The sequence below is a fragment of the Helianthus annuus genome, chromosome 6 (assembly GCF_002127325.2).
Source record: "Helianthus annuus cultivar XRQ/B chromosome 6, HanXRQr2.0-SUNRISE, whole genome shotgun sequence".
Classification (NCBI taxonomy): Eukaryota; Viridiplantae; Streptophyta; class Magnoliopsida; order Asterales; family Asteraceae; genus Helianthus; species Helianthus annuus.
In genome coordinates, this window is record NC_035438.2 from 57,088,876 (window position 1) to 57,107,143 (window position 18,268).

The window sequence follows — 18,268 nt, forward strand, 5'->3', positions numbered from 1 at the left end:
CAGGCAAATCTTGATAGTACAGATATGCTTCTGCACATGGGGTCGTGCTCAGCGGACACGGGGGCGTGGTCAACTAATGCAGAGAAAAGTGCATTTAATGAAAATGCATTTAATGAAGAAAGAGAGTAGGATGGGCATGGGGCCGTGTCCAGCGGACACGGGGCCATGCCCGAGCTTCTGTTCAGCCTATAAATAGGAGTGTTTGGAGCTCTTGCAACTCATCCCTTGACACACCACCTCTCTCACACTTCACCCACCACCCACCACCATCACAACACCATCATCCACCACCATCATCCATTGTCCATCATAGAGTGTGTGAGTCATCTCGGGATCCAAGATTGATCGTAAGAGTTCTTGACAATCAAAGGCCATGTTTGCCTAAGTCTCATACATCACTTGGTGAAGACAAGTGTTTAGTGTAATACTTTTTATTTTTAATCTTTTGCACTTTTTAATTGGTTTTGTATTAATGACTTTAATTACTAGTTTCTTATGTTGAAGGTGATTCTTCCTTATCGTTTGTCCGTGGTGTCTTGGCATTATTTTACTGTCTATATAAATTAAAAGATTTTCACCATTCATATCTCCTCGGTCTATATGGAGGTATGTTGGCTACCTGGTCGGGGGTTAAGGGAACGGTTTGGTAAGAGTCTTGCCATTGTTCAGTGTATAGATCCTGCAAAGGACCTGGGTCAAATTTAGTAGGACCATCTTCAATACCCAACGGTATTGGATGGCGGGGGTCCAAACTCTTTGACCCCCTCATAAGTTAAACTACTATTAAAACTTTAACCCGGCTACTTAGGACTGTATCTCTGCTGACTCAGACTACTTAGCCGAGGGTAACGTCGCCTTCAAAAGAGGGGCCTACCACATTATGCATTAATAACTTAATTAATTATCTTTCAATAATACGACCCTTTAGGATTGTATCCTTGCTGACTCAAACTACTGGCTTGAGGGTAACGTCACCTTCAAAAGAGAGGCCTACTACAATAACTAAGATAATCTCTTAAACAAGTGCAAAAGTGCGAAAATAATCAAAGGTTACACTACACACGAGTCGGATCCAAGTGATTCATCTTGTCTATCTGTTTTTATTTTTTATTTTACTTTTCAGCATTTTAGTTAGTTTTATTTTCCTAGTTTAAAAACCTTTTTCTAACATTTTAATTTGATTAGACGTTGAGGATAAACCGGTACTAAAAGCTCTTGTGTCCTTGGACGACCTCGGTATCTTACCAACACTATACTACGTCCACGATGGGTGCACTTGCCCATATGTGTGTTTAGTGTTAGTGAATATCGTGTTTATAAATTTAAAACTTGGCTAAAAAGTGTAGAAAGGGCTTAAAATATACACCTAATATACATTACACCTAATGCACATCACTTGTACGAAGCCATGGCTTCATACGAAGGCACCCTTCGTACATACCAGTCCAGTTTTCCGCGAGTGACTCAACGCTCACAAGACCTCTCCGGCTCTAAGTTTAAATAGTAACTTAAGGCTGGAGGGATGAACACTCAATTTCCCGAAGAAAGACGCGAAGAACACTCGATTTTTGACAATGGAAGCAACACTTGTACGAAGCCTCCCTACGAAGGAACCAACTTCGTACGAAGCCTCTGTTTCCCACCCGACACTCCGATTTTGACCGTTTCAGCACTTTGGAAGACTTACGCATTTTGTCCCCGCACGCAGGCTGATCCGACGCTCCCTTCAATCCATTCCAGACCGTGTTTACTTGTGAAGCACGCACTGTGAGTATACACGAACCCTTTTTCGCTTAACGCACTTTTGGGTGTTACATACGTTCTCTATCAAAACACGACGCACACAAGGCTTAAACTCTTTTATAAACGCTAACCGCTCTTGCATGTTATACGTGATTCGATGAATGGTTGTTTGCTATGTTTACATAGTGATTGCTTGCCCTACCACCCTTAGCAACGATAGTACTATAGTTTGGACTCAGCACCTGTTTAGTTAGGGGTTATTAAGGATTTATTACTTTACGTGCTCACAGTGGTGAACACGTATTACGCACATCACAACTCGCAGTCATGTTGGTTAGCTTGTATCATTGTTGATAGCTTACTTGATTCACCCCTCTACGTGTTACATGCTGATTATGCGTAAACGCTTTTAATACTATACTTATGCAAACTTGTGTACTCACCTTTACATTATTGTATTGACTTTATTTTAACGTATGTAACAGGTTGATGGATTGTTTTGCTGCAAATGGATAGATTACTAGAAACTCACCTAAAAATCTAAGTTGTCGGATTAATTTTGTTTGAGAGACTTGAAATCTGTTATAACTTTTGATGGAATATTTGTTTGATAGTATGGGATATTGAACTTGTTAAATATTGTCACTAAATTAGTCGTTATGGATTCTCTTGAGCAATCTGATTCGCTTAGTGTCGCGCCTCAATGATTCCGCCATCGGTTGGGGTGTGACAGATTGGTATCAGAGCCATAACTATAGGGAATTTGGTCGAGTCGTGTAAACAGGCCTAGTCTATAGTCTAAGTACCAAACAGACCACCTTCGTTCGAATCCACTTGGGGCTTCGTACGAACCCACATGTTATATTCCTGAACAAACCCACCTGATATACCTTCGAACGAACCCACTTGTGGCTTCTTACGTACTCACAATGATTACACCTTCATAGGAAGGTAGCTTCGTATGAAGGAAGCCTTTCCTAGGGCAAGTAAGTATTAAATGCCTTTCCTAAGGCTAACACAATGTACATACTCGAACATTCGCATAACACCAACGAGTGATCGTGTCGAGATTAGGTGTGAAAACCAAGAACTCTCGATAGAATCACTCACTCCGTGCATTACTCTCAGCACGAGAATCTTTCATTAAGTTAGGAGTGAAATCTACATCTCGACGAAAATATCCATCTCTCTATCTAGTGGAACTCCCGAATTCATTCGGTGAGAGCCACCACAACTAGGAGCGAAGTTGTTAAGTTAGGGGTGAAACCCGCATCTTAATAACCCGTTCCACACCCTAACTTGATTTTTAAAGATCTCACCAAAGTCTCGATTGTTCCAACGACTCAGTGCACATAGTAACTGGAAGGATGAGTGTCGTTCGCCGTATTACTGTGAGAGCATAGTCTATTAGGCCAAAGCGTGTACTCGATCTTGTTGGGAATGGTGGAATCACTTTGGGTAGTCGATGTCTCAACACCCAAGTCACTCTATTTTGTTTTAAGCCTGCAATTGTCGATTTTACGAGTAATCGAGTTTATTGTGTTTATGTGTTTTCATTATGGAGATTTTACGCTTTATTGATTTTCTGCTTTTCCCTTTCCGCTTTATACGCACAACTTACACTGCCCTCACAATCTAAAACACGAACTAATCGCAGATAAACTAAGAATTCTTATACGCTATCTTTCGCTTACTCGACGCTATCTCGCATTCCCTACCCGCAATTTAGAGAAGGTGAATACGTGAAAAATATGTGCTTATGTGCATTATGTGCTAATACGTGCTTTTGTGCTTATGTGTTTACGTGCTTATGGGGTTACTTGCCTACGTGATTATGTGATTTTGTGACTTATGTGAATAATAATAATAATAAATATGTTGTATAAAACGCTAAACTTTTCAAACAAATCCAATATAATCGAATCTCGTCTAATGGCAGATGTCACCCTTTGGATCCCACACTCGCCGAACTGTTCAAAGGAACAATGCTGACAAACGAATCGCCTCTCTCGTGGCCAAGGAAATGGCCAAGGTGATCCCTCAAATCGACAGTGAAAAAAATGTTGTCAGTAGTACATCTTCTGTTGATTCCAAGAATGACGCGCCGAAAACTCCGTTCAGCTTCAAGCAGTTCAAAGCCTATGGTCCTATGTCCTTTACTGGTGAAGATGGACCCAGTAAGATGTTTCAATGGTTTGATGCAATCGAAGTTACTTTCCGACAAAGCGGATGTCCAGAGAATCTACACACTGTCAACACCACTGGTGTATTTCAGTCAAGGACACTTGACTGGTGGACCGCCAAGCGCAACAGGCGCGGAAATGATGCAGCCTATGGTCTCGCATGGGAGGAGCTAAAGGAGCTCATGATGAAGGAATTTTGCCCTCATCACGAAGTCCAGAAGCTAGAAAACGAATTCTGGAACATCAAGCAAGTTGGAGGTGATAACGCTGGTCTCACTGCTCGTTTCAAGCAATTGAGCATCATCTGTCCAAGTCAAGTGGACACTCCTGAGAAAGCTATCAAGAAGTACATTCGTGCTCTCCCTGACTGTGTCGCTAACTTTGTTCAAGCAGTGAAACTTGCAACTATTGAGGAAACTTATCAGCTCGCAGTAGAGATCAATGACAAGCGAGTCTTGGCTGGTGTATTCAAAACCTCGACCAAGAGTCTCAACCAAGCTACTGCAATACCAGGTGCTGATGATACCACACTCTCTCAAGCCTCCAAGTCTACCCGCCAGAATCACAAGCGAAGAAACTCCAGCAAGAACAACGAGGTAGTCACGACACCGCTCAACACTCAGCCCTCTTAGATTGCCGCTCCCAACGCACCGCCTGCTAAGCGTGCGTACACTGGGAATCACCCACTGTGCCCTACTTGAACCTATCACCATCCAGTTGAGGCAAATTGTCATTTCTGTGTCAATTGCAACATCTATGGGCACTTCACAGCTAGCTGTCGCACTGGCCCTCGTCAGCAAGCTCCTCAAGCCATCACAGCACCGCCAGCACCACCCCGCTCTGCTCTAGTTACTCAGGCCCTGCAAGCGCCAGCTGTTCATGCCCGTGTTTGCTACACTCGTGGTGACCCAAACCACTTCGCCAATGTCTGCCCACAGTGTGTTGTGAAACAAGAGCCGCAACAGCAACCACCACCACAGAAGCAGTAGCCACAACAACAGCAGCAGCAGCCGCAGCAATAGCAACAACCTCAAGCTGCTCGCGAGAGAACTTTCAACATCAACCTCCGCCAGGCTAAGAATGACAACAATGTTGTCAACGGTACGTTCCTTGTCAACAGTATTTATGCTTCATGCTTATTTGATACTGGAGCCGATAACTGTTTTGTATCGTTTGAATTCGAAAAGCTTTTAAAATGTGAACGCGCCAAACTCCCAAGGACATTCGATGTAGAAGTCGCCACCGGAAGAACCGTAACCGTCAACTCCGTTCTACGTGATTGTACTCTTGAACTTATCAGTCACGTTTTCCTGATCAATCTCATACCTATGCAATTAGGTAGCTTTGACATCATAGTAGGCATGGATTTTCTTCGTGAGAATCGTGCTAAAGTTGTTTGTTTCGAGAAGACGATTCATTTCTCTCTTCCAAACGGTGATCAATTACATGTTTACGGTGAAGTAATCTCGAAAGAATTGAAGCTTATGTCGTGTATCCAAGCGAGCAAGTACTTACGCAAGGAATACACCGCTTTCCTAGCCCATATTGTAGTGCCAGTGAATGAGAAGAAAACCGTGAAGGACGTTCCAGTTGTTTGTGATTTTCCTAAAGTTTTTCCCGACGATTTACCTGGTTTACCCCCTACTCATGATATCGATTTCCGTATTGATTTAGTCCCAGGTGCTACACCTCTTGCAAAAGCTCCCTATCGATTTCCGTATTGATTTAGTCCCAAAGCGTGTACTCGAACTTGTTGGGAATAGTGGAATCACTTTGGGTAGTCGATGTCTCAACACCCAAGACACTCTATTTTGTTTTAAGCCTGCAATTGTCGATTTTACGAGTAATCGAGTTTATTGTGTTTATGTGTTTTCATTATGGAGATTTTACGCTTTATTGATTTTCCTCTTTTCCCTTTCCGCTTTATACGCACAACTTACACTGCCCTCATAATCTAAAACAGTAACTAATCGTAGATAAACTAAGAATTCTTATAAGCTATCTTTCGCTTACTCGACGCTATCTCGCATTCGCTACCCACAATTTAGAGAAGGTGAATACGTGCAAAATATGTGCTTATGTGCATTATGTGCTAATACGTGCTTATGTGCTTATGTGTTTACGTGCTTATGGGGTTACTTGCCTACGTGATTATGTGATTTTGTGACTTATGTGAATAATAATAACAATAAATATGTTGTATAAAATGCTAAACTTTTCAAACAAATCTAATATAATCGAATCTCGTCTAATGGTAGACGTCATCCTTTGGATCCCACACTCGCCGAACTGTTCAAAGGAACAATGCTGACAAACGAATCGCCTCTCTCGTGGCCAAGGAAATGGCCAAGGTGATCCCTCAAATTGACAGTGAAATTAATGTTGTCAGTAGTACATCTTCTGTTGATTCCAAGAATGACTCGCCGAAAACTCCGTTCAGCTTCAAGCAGTTTAAAGCCTGTGGTCCTATGTCCTTTACTGGTGAAGATGGACCCAGTAAGATGTTTCAATGGTTTGATGCAATCGAAGTTACTTTCCGACAAAGCGGATGTCCAGAGAATCTACACACTGTCAACGCCACTGGTGTATTTCAGTCAAGGGCACTTGACTGGTGGACCGCCAAGCGCAACAGGCGCGGAAATAATGCAGCCTATGGTCTCGTATGGGAGGAGCTAAAGGAGCTCATGATGAAGGAATTTTGCCCTCATCACGAAGTCCAGAAGCTAGAAAACGAATTCTGGAACATCAAGCAAGTTGGAGGTGATAATGCTGGTCTCACCGCTCGTTTCAAGCAATTGAGCATCATCTGTCCAAGTCAAGTGGACACTCCTGAGAAAGCTATCAAGAAGTACATTCGTGCTCTCCCTGATTGTGTCGTTAACTTTGTTCAAGCAGTGAAACCTGCAACTATTGAGGAAACTTATCAGCTCGCAGCAGAGATCAATGACAAGCGAGTCTTGGCTGGTGTATTCAAAACCTCGACCAAGAGTCTCAACCCAGCTACTGCAATACCAGGTGCTGATGATACCGCACTCTCTCAAGCCTCCAAGTCTACCCACCAGAATCACAAGCGAATAAACTCCAGCAAGAACAACGCGGTAGTCACGACACCGCTTAACACTCAGCCCTGTCAGATTGCTGCTCCCAACGCACCGCCTTCTAAGCGTGCGTACACTAGGAATCACCCACTGTGCCCTACTTGAACCTATCACCATCCAGTTGAGGCAAACTGTCATTTCTATATCAATTGCAACATCTATGGGCACTTCACAGCTAACTGTCGCACTGGCCCTCGTCAGCAAGCTCCTCAAGCCATCACAGCACCGCCAGCACCACCCCGCTCTGCTCTAGTCACTCAGGCCCTGCAAGCGCCAGCTGTTCATGCTCGTGTTTGCTACACTTGTGGTGACCCAAACCACTTCGCCAATGTCTGCGCACAGTGTGTTGTGAAACAAGAGCCGCAGCAGCAACCACCACCACAGAAGCAGTAGCCACAGCAACAGCAGCAGCAGCAGCCGCAGCAACAGCAACAACCTCAAGCTGCTCGCGGGAGAACTTTCAACATCAACCTCCGCCAGGCTAAGAATGACAACAGTGTTGTCAACGGTACGTTCCTTGTCAACAGTATTTATGCTTCATGCTTATTTGATACTGGAGCCGATAACTGTTTTGTATCGTTTGAATTCGAAAAGCTTTTAAAATGTGAACGCGCCAAACTCCCTAGGACATTCGATGTAGAAGTCGCCACCGGAAGAACCGTTACCGTCAACTCCATTCTCCGTGATTGTACTCTTGAACTTAACAGTCACGTTTTCCTAATCAATCTCATACCTATGCAATTAGGTAGCTTTGACATCATAGTAGGCATGTATTTTCTTCGTGAGAATCGTGCTGAAGTTGTTTGTTTCGAGAAGATGATTCGTTTCTCTCTTCCAAACGGTGATCAATTACATGTTTACGGTGAAGTAATCTCAAAAGAATTGAAGCTTATGTCGTGTATCCAAGCGAGCAAGTACTTACGCAAGGAATACACCGCTTTCCTAGCACATATTGTAGTGCCAGTGAACAAGAAGAAAACCGTGAAGGACGTTCCAGTTGTTTGTGATTTTCCTAAAGTTTTTCCCGACGATTTACCTGGTTTACCCCCTACTCATGATATCGATTTCCGTATTGATTTAGTCCCAGGTGCTACACCTGTTGCATAAAGCTCCCTATCGCCTTGCCCCATCCAAAATGCTCGAGCTATCAAGCCAACTTCAGGAATTGCTTGATAAAGGCTTTGTACGCCCGAGCACATCACCATGGGGCGCACCCGTTCTTTTTGTGAAGAAGAATGATGGATCGTTCCGAATGTGCATCGATTATCAGGAACTTAACAAGCTTACTATCAAGAACCGCTACTTGCTACCCAGAATCGACGATTTATTTGATCAACTCCAAGGCGCTATGTGTCTCTCGGAGATCAATTTACGTTCAGGCTATCACAAGTTGCGTATACAAGAGCAGGACATCCTGAAAACCACATTTCGTACTCGTTATGGCCATTGTGAATTCGTGGTCATGCCTTTTGGTCTCACAAACGCACCAGCGGTCTTCATGGACTTGATGAACCGTGTGTGCAAACCCTTTTTGGATCATTTCGTCATTGTGTTTATTGATAACATTCTTATCTACTCGAAGTCGAGAGCCGAACACACGCGACATCTTCGTCTAGTTCTCGAACTTCTTCAAGGAAATCGCCTCTACGCCAAGTTCTCCAAGTGCTAATTTTGGCTCGAGGAAGTTCAATTCCTTGGTCACATCGTTAATAGTAAAGGAATCCACGTCGATCCCGCGAAAATAGAAGTTGTAAAGAGTTGGATTACGCTGAAGACTCCATCCGAAATTCGTTCATTTCTCGGATTGGCTGGTTATTACTGTCGATTCATCGCCAACTTTTCTAAAATCGTCGTGCCTCTCACCGCTTTAACTCATAAGGATAGACCTTTTGTTTGGGGTTCCGAACAGGAGGAAGCCTTTCAAACTCTCAAGCGTATGCTTTGCAACGCTCCTATCCTCACACTTCCCGACAAAAACGACAATTTCGTTGTTTATTGCGATGCTTCTAACCTAGGCCTTGCTTGTGTTCTTATGCAACGAGACAAGGTTATCGCGTATGTATCCCGACAACTCAAAGTCCACGAGAAGAACTACACTACCCATGATCTTCACCGACCATAAGAGCTTACAACATATCTTGAACCAGAAAGAACTGAACATGCGTCAACGCAGATGGATTGAACTTCTCAACGACTATGATTGTGAGATACGCTACCACCCAGGTAAGGCAAACGTCATAGCCGATACCCTCAGTCGACGATGCTATGTGCATAGTATCCAAAATGTTCAAGCCCAGAACGATCTCAAAACCCTAATTCGCGACGCGCAACACACATGCTTCATTGACGATACCTTGAAAGAGGAAATGAAAAAGTGTGGTGCCGAAGCTCAGTTAGTGAATAAATTTAACGGTATATTTCACTATCTCGACCGTATTTGAATTCCTAGTCGCAATAACCTCAGGGAGATATTGATGACTGAAGGTTACAAATCCCGATACTCCATTCACCCCGGTGCCGACAAGATGTACTAGGACCTCCATTCTTGGTATTGGTGGCCAGGCATGAAAAGGGATATCGCTCTGTATGTTTCAAAATGCCTAACTTGCTCGAAGGTTAAGGCAAACATCAACGACCCTCTAGTTTACTCGAACAACCCGCAATCCCGATGTGGAAATGGGAAAGTATAGCTATGGATTTTATTACAAAACTCCCCCGAACGCCTTCTGGTCACGATAACATTTGGGTTATCGTCGATCGTCTTACGAAATCTGCTCATTTCATTCCGATACAAGAAGACTTTAAGGTTGAAGGATTAGCACGAATCTATACCGACGAAGTCATCTGTCGACGTTGGACGCCTCGTGACATCATCTCTGACCGCGATGGTCGTTTTACCTCATGTCTCTGGGAGACATTCCAATCCGCTCTCAGTACGACTCTCAATATCAGTACCGCATTCCATCCCCAGACCGACGGCCAGACTGAGTGCATGATCCGCACCCTCGAAGACACGCTTCGTTCGTGCGTTATAGATTTTGGTGGTAATTGGGATTCACATTTACCTTTAGTAGAATTCTCGTACAATAACAGTTATCACGCTAGTATTCAAATGGCACCCTTTGAGGCACTATACGGTAGAAAATGTCGATCGCTCATTGTTTGGCAAGAGATCGGAGACGCACAGATCACCGGTCCTGAGTTAATACAAGAAACGCCAGACAAGATTCTCCAAATAAGAGACAATCTCCTGAATTGGAGTCGTCAAAAGAGCTACGCCGATAAACGCCGCAAGCCCCAAGAGTTCGAAGTTGGAGATCACGTCCTCTTAAAGGTTTCACCTTGGAAAGGGGTGATCCGATTCGGCAAGAAAGGGAAACTAGCGCCACGATACGTGGGTCCCTTTAAGATTCTGGAAAGAATTGGTAAAGTGGCCTACCAACTCGACTTACCAGTTGAACTCCGCAACGTACACCCGACTTTCCACGTCTCAAACCTCAAGAAGTGTCTAGCTGAAGAAAATCTTCATGTACCTCTTGAAGACTTGCAAATAAACGAGACTCTGCACTTTGTGGAAAAGCCAGTAGAAATCATGGATCGAGAAACAAAAAAACTTCGACGCAGTCGCATTCCCATAGTCAAGGTCAGATGGGAAGGTGAACGCGGCGCTGAGTTCACTTGGGAACTTGATAGTGATATGAAAGCTAAATATCCGCAACTCTTTGTTACGTCTACTACTTAATTTCGGGACGAAATTCCCTAGAGTAGGGGAGACTGTAACAACCCGACTCTTTGGTTGTTCCAACCTTATCATTGTTTTCGATCGTAAACGCTTGTACTCTGAGATTCGATTACTATCAATGGGTTAAACGATATTTTGACACGCATTTTAACGCATTTAAACGCTTATTACTTAAATGCTCATCTCAACGCTAACTCAATGCAAACTCGAAATGCGGATTTATTTATATTATTTGTGTTTTGTGTGATTATATGTTAGATGTGTTATATGTGTTGGTTAATCGCTTAAAACACTCAATCGCTCGCTCTCGCAACTCGATTTATCGCTCTAAAATGTAACGCAACCCGACACTTAATATCTCGCTAAGATAATTAAAGTACTAGAACTAACTAACGCAACAAAAGCATTAAATGAACAACCGACACACGAAACGAGAACGAAGTACTCAAAACTGGTCCCTTCTAACGAAGCCAGCAGCTTCGTACGAAGGCACTGCCTTCTGCCTTCGTACGAAGGTAGCCAGCTTCGAACAAAGGTTCCAGCCCTCTCCTATAAATACCTAGCCCTCCTCATTCATTCTAACTTGCTGCCATTCTCTCCAAAAACGCTCCTGAATTGCTGTCCCACTATTTTCCAAGTAAGATTTACTATTTTTGCATGAATCACAACGTTTTCCACTACGATTCTCCACAAGATTCACTCCGATTTCATCCAAACTTCTTTCTTTTTACAAAAACCTTCAATTTTTATGAAGATCTACATCCTTTTCATCTAAACTTCATCTTTTTCACGAAAACCTTCATCTTTTTCATTAAATCTTCTTATTTTACAACAGATCTACACTTAACCGAGTGTGTTGGGCCTAGCTACGGCTTCCTAAGTTAGAAATCTGCAAATTTCACACTCATAAAGTGTCAATCCAAGTGAAAACCCTTTAAAACCACTTTTTAACTCAATTTTTACACAAAAACGGACCAAAAGTGACATATATTTCGTTCACTGAATAGTGGGACGAAGTGGTGTCGAAACCGCCATGAAAAGGACTAGAAAATACATCCGATTCAGGTGAAAACACAGCTCCGGACGCTCAAAAACGCTGTACAGAAGCTTGTGCGAAGCCAGACTGGCTTGTACGAAGCCATGGCTTCGTACGGAGGTACTGCCTTCGCACGAAGGCACCCTTCGTACATACCAGTCTAGTTTTCCGCGAGTGACTCAACGCTCACAAGACCTCTCTGGCTCTAAGTTTAAACAGTAGCTTAAGGCTGGAGGGGTGCACACTCGATTTCCCGAAGAAAGAAACGAAGAACATTCGATTTTGGACAACGGAAGCAACACTTGTACGAAGCCTCCCTTCATACGAAGGCACACCTTCTTACGAAGGCACGCCTTCGTACGAAGGAACCAGCTTCGTGCGAAGCCTCTGTTTCCCACTCGACACTCCGATTTTGACCATTTCAGCACTTTGGAAGACTTACGCATTCTGTCCCCATATGCAGGCTGATCCGACGCTCCCTTCAATCCATTACAGACCGTGTTTACTTGTGAAGCACGCACTGTGAGTATACACGAACCCTTTTTCGCTTAACGCACTTTTGGGTGTTACATACGTTCTCTATCAAAACACGACGCACACAACGGTTAAACTCTTTTATAAACGCTAACCACTCTTGCATGTTATACATGATTCGATGAATGGTTGTTTGCTATGTTTACACAGTGATTACTTGCCCTACCACACTTAGCAACGATAGTACTATAATTTGGACTCAGCACCTGTTTAGTCAGGGGTTGTTAAGGATTTATTACTTTACGTGCTCACAGTGGTGAACACATATCGCGCATATCACAACTAGTAGTCATGTTGGTTAGCTTGTATCATTGTCGATAGCTTACTTGATTCACCCCTCTACGTGTTACATGCTGGTTATGCATAAACACTTATAATACTATACTTATGCAAACTTGTGTACTCATCTTTACATTATTGTATTGACTTTATTTTAACGTATGTAACAGGTTGATGGATTGTTTTGCTGCAAATGGATAGGATTGCTAGAAACTCACCTAATAATCTAAGTTGTCAGATTGGTTTTGTTTGAGAGACTTGAAATCTGTTAAGACTTTTGTTGGAATATTTGTTTGATAGTATGGGATATTGAACTTGTTAAATATTGTCACTAAATTAGTCGTTATGGATTCTCTTGAGCAATCTAATTCGCTTAGTGTCGCTTCCCAATGATTCCGCCATCGATTGGGGTGTGACAAGGATAATCACTAGTCAGCTGGATTTTGGAGGTATTCCTGCGTGGTTCCCCAGGGCAGAAGTGCTGCTTCAACAGAATATCAAACACACTATGCTCATACCAACTGACCACAACACTTGTGAAGTGACCCCTCTTTGGTTATTCCATGAGATCACCTATGGAGAAGAGATAGAACTTGATTAGGTTGTTTTTGTTTAGTTTGTTTGTTTAAAAGTTAATATATTATGCTTTTATAATTTTTGTTTTCTGGTTCATTGATTGGGGGGAAGGAAAAACAAAAATGGGTAAAGTCATATGGTAAAATAAAAAACTTAAATACCACAAAAACAACTTGTGTTCATCAGAAACAAAACATTTGTCACAAAACTTTAAGTTTCTGATAACATAAAGATGAAATCTGGTAAAATAACTTCAAATCTGATAAAAACATTTTTCTCAAAAAGATGTTAAAAATCAATTTTTTTTTTCTGGAAAGTTGAAACTTCAAAGAGGACGGATAATGATAAAATGAGAAAACAACCGTTGAAAACTTTAGAAAAACTATACATCATCGTTCATCATTTAAAACTTTTTCACAAAAATTCCTTGAAGAAAGAACAACAGACTTGGACACTACCAGAAAACCATATGTAAGTCATACTTCTGATCCTTTACTCATTCCCTCTCATTTCAAAAAAAAAAGCACTAGAACACTCTATCAAGGGGGAACTTCTCAGTCTGTTGACTTCTGTTGACTTATGTTTACTAGTCAAGGGGGAACTATTCTGATTGACTTATGTTGACTTCTGTTAACAAGTCAACAGAAAACACAATAATCCAGACTTGTTCAAATTTATCAGAAAATGGGATTTATTTCTGATGACGTCATCAGAAATGAATTTTGACTTTCAAAAAGGGGGAAGAATATAAAGGCAGATTATTGGATCATTTCTCAAAAATGGGTCCCACACAAAAGGAAATGTGTCATGTGGCCGTTAGTGTTCTCCAATAAAAAACAGTTATTTTCTAACAAAAGGAATGATTGAAGAAAATGCAAGTTCATGATCAAACCCACGTTTGCACGGATAAAAACCCATTAATTTTACCTTGATACCCACGATCCAACGGTTACTTTCTGAACCAACTTCACATCACACGATCCAACAGTAATAAAGGTAATTAATAACCTATTAACCGCTATTACAACTCAGGTTCCATGTCCTCTCAACTCCCATAACAACTAAATCTCTGCTAAAACCCTCACTATAAAAGCCAACCTTAGCAGAAATTTTCAATCACTCACCTTCTTCCTCACAAAAGCCTTAAACCCTAAAACCCTATGTTTTTAAAAGCCAAAATTTCTCAAAATTCAACAATGGCAGAAGTTAATCTCAATATTCTGATCATTCAACACGATGTTCCATTTATTAAAGATGAAGAATTTTTGCCAATAAAGGAGAACAGTGTACTGATGAATACAGAGCATGCTGAATATGATGAAAGATGTCAACTTCTGGTGGAATTCCTCTTAGATGTCCAATTTCAAGAGCACTGGCTAAAGGAAGAGAAGTACCGGAGAGATTGTTGCAGCAATTTATCCACACTTTCAGTGAAGATGGGGAAAATCAAGTCTCTGCTCATGTTTGGGGAAATGCCTCTGTGACATTAACCCTTGCAAGAGTAAGACAATGGCTTGAGCTTCCTGTTTTTGGTAACTACATTCAAACCGCAAGAAAAGAGGAGCTCATAAGTTTCTTCATTGAGCTAGGATATAAGAACAAGACGGTCACCAAAATTGGTGAAATCAGAAGAAATGAATTGCCAGCATTCTGGCAAGTCATGATGGAAACTTTAAACAAGTGCCTCACTTCAAAGATAGGAAGAGCTGATCAAGTGAACCAATCAATTCTGTCAATCATGTATGGACTCATAACAGGGTTCAAATTTGATTATGGGACATAAATCTTCAACTTGATAAAGAGATCGATCTTACAAGAAATGGGAAAATCTCTTCTCATTTACCATATCCAAGGTTCATTTCAATTTTCATTACTGAAACATTTACTGAAAGGAATGTAGAAATTCCTATCTTAGAAGATGTTTGGAGTTCAACAATAATGAAGCCATAGAGTGCTAGTCAAGGGTGGACATCAGATAGGGATGTTCCTGTGTTACCAGAAAGTATGTTGAGTCAAATTCCATCAGATTCACCATACAGACTGAAACATGAGGAGATCCTCAACAAACTTGTCACACTATCAGATGCACTCACCAATGAAGTGTATGACTGCTCTTCTTCACCAGAAGAAGAAGAAGTTCAAAAATCTTGGACATCAGAATCAGGACCTGGTGAATAAAAAAGAATTCTGATGATCAGAAATTCATCAGAAAACAGGGAAGAACCAGAACTTAAAGAAAGCCATCAGAATCCTGATGCTGGATTCCACTTTGAATATGAAACTCATCAAGACACTGAAGTCCAACATTATGAGGAATCATATGTTGCTGGTACAACCCAACAAGACACTGAAGTTCATCACTATGAGGAATCACATGTTACTGGTACAACCCATCAAGATACAGAAGTTCTACAATATGAAGAGTCTCATGTTGCTGGTACAGATTCTCTCTTAAACACAGTTTTAGTTAACACTTCATTAAATAGGTCAAACTCTGAAGATTCACTTACTACATCTTACAAAGTTGAACCTAGAAAAACTGTTGTTGATGAAGATATTTCTAGTTCATTTCATCTCAACTCTGAATCAGATGATGAGGAAGAGGATGAGATCCCAACAGATGGAGACCAGGAAACTGATCAAGGAAATCTGGGAAGAGATAATGTGTTTATCTCAACAACTTATGGAGAATCATTCACTAGAATGATTCAAGGACATAAGGAAATCCAGGGTGAAAATGAGTTTTTCATATCTGGTGGAGATGGTTCTGGCATGCCTAAGGATGTACCAGATTCTGGTAAATCCAAAGGTACACCAATCATTTCCAAAACAGCTGCAAATGTGTTTGCAACTGATGTGTTAGAAGGAGCATCTGTTGTTCCAAATATCCCTGAACCACCTATGACACAAGAAAATCTTCAAAAAGTCCTGGAGAGTGTACTAAATGTCTGCAAGAAGAATCCAGTAGAAGAGAAGCTTGATCTGCTGCTGTCAGAAGTAAAAGGTCAAAGAGCTGAATTGAAGACCTTATCAGAATCAGTGGAGCTTATCAAGACACAAACAGAGAAGAATACTGAAGCTCCGAAAGCTCTGCAGAAACAGAAAGAAAAGACACAAGAAACCAGCATTCCTACATCAGAAATTTAGAAGATTTTCACAGAAATGGAGAAAATCAAAACACAAGTCACAAATGTTGTGGAGTCAAGACAATCAAGCAGCTCAAACAAAGTTCTGGAGGAAATTACAATTCTATGGGCAAGCAACAATAGCATCACTGATGCCCTTGAGAATCTGGTCAAAGGATGGGCTACACTGCAAGAGAAGAATCAAGCTGAATTTGCAAAAGTATAGGAGAATGAAGCCAACAATGCCAAACTTGCGGGTGAAGTGCAATCTCTCATGAAGAGAATGCAATTCAACATTGCCAGACTAGCTAAACTTGACCCCCAAGAAATCATGAAGCCCATTCCTGTTGAAGCATCTCACCTGGAAGTACCCAAGCCCATCAGACAGCAACCAATTATCACACTAATCACTGAAGCTGGAACCACTGTAATGGATCCACCTCCTGCAATCTCAAAAGAAGAAATGGTAAAAAGGTTAGCATGCCCACCTATGTTTATCTCTGATTTAAACATAAAAATCCCTCAATCTGGTCCAAAGCAAACTTCATCTGGGGACACTATCATTAGTACAAAAATAACCCAGCAAGCCATGAAGAATTGGGAAGAGGAAGCTCACTCCTCAAGACAACCACAAATTGTAAAAAGAAAAATTTCTGAAACTCAAACAGTCATGGTTTAAGAGATTGAAAGGGATGTCATGATATTCCCTGAACACAACCTGAAGGAATATTACTGGACTGAAGAAGATGTGCTGAAGAAACCACCAAGTCCTTACAGAAGGGGCATATGGGAAGAAAGGCTAGAAAGAGGTGAAATGAGTATCCACTACACCAATTCAAATCCAATAAAAAGAATCATAAAAGTAGATCAAGAGAAGATTGGGACTGATGGTGCTGGAGGATAATATGTACAAAATAGATACACTCTTCTCAGAGAAAATGGTGTAGAACAGAAAGTAATAGATGGAGACCTTGCTGATAAGCTGCATCCTTTAGATATTTTGTTTATGAAGAACTATTATGAAAAGGAAAAAGGCAACACTCAGTTTATCAGAAGAGCATTGATAAGCATATCAAAAGCAGGAATGAAGTTATTTGAAAGAATAGCTTTTTCTGACTTTGATTTGTGTATCAACTATGAGTATGTGCATAAGAAGAAGGTCTATCTTTCTGCACCTGACACTTCAATTCCCTCAGAGCTAAAAGATGATGCAAGATCTGGAGACATCATTGAACTACCCAAGATTAAAGACAGACACAACCATTATGTTGTATACAGAGATTTTGAAAACAACAAGGCTCTGTTTAGAAGTGTTGACATCTGCAAGTACTCCAACCAAACACTAAGATATATTAAGGAATGCATGAACAAAAGGCAGGAGCAGCTTGAAAAGAGAGGGAAGAACAAAGAAAAAGAAAGACATGAGATTGAGCAGATGATTGATGAGTGGATACAAGCAAGGATCTGGTAAAAGGGAATGTATGACAATTGCAAGAAATACATCTCCTACAAGAAAAAGTTGAAGTCAGGAGATGTGCACAAACGTGTGAAATTTTTTTGGAAACATGTTTTTGATTTTACTGTTATGTAATCTGTTTCAAAACAGAAGTACTTTGTTTGATTTGCAAATTTTGTTTCCACTATTTGGGAAATTTTCTTAAGTATGTTCATCTGTCATGAGGTAGTTTATTTTTCTTACAATACTTAGGGGGAAATTGTTAAGAAACTTTAAATGTAAGTATTGAAGAAAAAGATGATCATCCTGATCAAAAGCTGAAGATACAGTTAAGGAGTATCACTAAAAAGGTGCCTACATGATATCTTGACAAGAAGAAAAGAAAGATACATCTTCAACTAAGCATCAAGAGAAGATCAAGACAAAGAAGACAATCGGACAAGATCTTTCTTATGAAGTCTGATGATAAATCTGGTATTTATCATCAGAATCTGAT